This window comes from Kogia breviceps, chromosome X (genome assembly GCF_026419965.1).
Source record: "Kogia breviceps isolate mKogBre1 chromosome X, mKogBre1 haplotype 1, whole genome shotgun sequence".
Classification (NCBI taxonomy): domain Eukaryota; kingdom Metazoa; phylum Chordata; class Mammalia; order Artiodactyla; family Physeteridae; genus Kogia; species Kogia breviceps.
In genome coordinates this window covers 96,713,642-96,715,326 of record NC_081330.1, presented here as the reverse complement: position 1 = coordinate 96,715,326, position 1,685 = coordinate 96,713,642, and the positions used below count along the sequence as shown (strand labels likewise).

Here is a 1,685-nt window from a genome sequence, read left to right as displayed (position 1 = left end):
CCTCAAGACTCTGTCGCTGAGCCCAGAGCGGCAGCGCACGAGGCAAGTCCCAACCCGTCCCTGCACCAGGTGGGCTCATCTGCTTCCGTGAACAGCACAGAGCGGGCAGCGCTCCCCAGGGCAGGGCCAACTGAGACCAAACCAGACGTGCATGTCCAGGGTGTGAAGGTGAGTGCACGGTGGCACGATGAGTTGGTCTCTCTGTCACCTTCCTCTCGAGAGCCCAGTCTGGTCAGGCCTCCTGCCCAAAGGGGATCAGGTGCTCGGGGATGTCCACCTGGAAGACGTCCTTCCTGCCTCTCCCGGGGACAGGCTGCAGCAGCCAGCGGGGATTGGCAAGCACAGTCAAGTACTTCTGCCGCAGGCTGGGCAGCAGGGCTTGATTCTCCAGCTCCGCAACCTCGTTGGGACGTAAGTTTTCTGGGCACAGCAAAGTGTCCCCAATGTCAACCAGCCCAGCTATCACTCCACGGCCGAACTTCTCCCTGTCCCGCAGCAAGGCCTGGATCTGTGCGGGGCTCATCCCCAGCCTCTCGGCCAGCAGCTCCTCCAGGCCATGTCCTCCCAGTCCCTGTGCACGATGTGGATGGCCAGGGTACGGTGCCGGTGGCTGCTCAGCACGGGCCGCCACCGTGTCTCCAGGGTCTTCACCCCATTTAAGACAAAACCCGCATGAGGCTGCCAGAAGGACAGGCAGCCGAACTTCATCTCCCAGAGCTCCCAGGGCCTCACGCGGCTCTCGACGCAGAAGGTGCCTGCTTGGCGGCCAGACGAGAAAACACTCTTCCACTCATCTGAGCGTCTTCACAGCCCAGCAGCTCCCGCATCCAACAGGAGAAAACGACACCTCTCCTCACACTGCCACGCGGGAAGGATCTGGGGAGCCCCACAGTCCGTGCCCCTCAATGGACTCCTGGGTGGGCCCCACCGGGAGGGGAGCCGCGGACAAACAGCTGAGCCCCGCAGGGCAGGGAGGCTGGGGGAGGGGGTGTGCCTGCGGGAGGTGGGAGGGCAGGACTGCGGGAGGCTGGTGCGTGTAGACCAGCGCATCGCGGGACACACACGTGGAAGGATGGTGGGCGGGGACGGTGGCGGTGGAGGGGATGGGAAGGTGCAGCCTCGGCCACCACGCGCACTCCCCAACGCAGAGCCCGGGAAACTCCCGTCTGGAGGTACCGTCCACGGGCACGGCGGGTCCTGGCTCCTTGTGGGTGGGGCGAGTCGCGGGCGTGCTGGGACGGCCCAGCTGCAGCCACCGGGCAGGATGGTCATCTGCCTGGGGAAAGTGGGACCGGTGACACGTGGCTGCACCCGCAAGCGCTAATGCCCCTTATTTCCCTAAATTTTTAATTATTAATGTCCCCAGGGAGTTAAGAGAAAATATGGCATCTGTGAAAAAACACTAGGATACTATAACAAAAGAACATTCAGAAAACAAACAGAGAGGAGCTTCCAGATGGCGGAAGAATAAGACGTGGAGATCACCTTCCTCCCCACAAATACATCAGAAATACATCTACATGTGGAACTGCTCCTATAGAACAGCCACTGAACGCTGGCAGAAGACCTCAGACCTCCCAAGAGGCAAGAAACACCCCACATACCTGGGTAGGGCCAAAGAAAAAAGAAAAAACAGAGACAAAAGAATAGGGATGGAACCTGCGCCAGTGGGAGGGAGCTGTGAA

General features: G+C 60.7%; 1 pseudogene; it reads right to left on the bottom strand.

Moving 5' to 3' along the window:
* Window positions 1-232: 232 nt before the first annotated feature.
* On the bottom strand, window positions 233-729 carry LOC131747926 (protein EOLA1-like; annotated as a pseudogene).
* Between the last annotated feature and the right edge of the window lie 956 nt (window positions 730-1,685).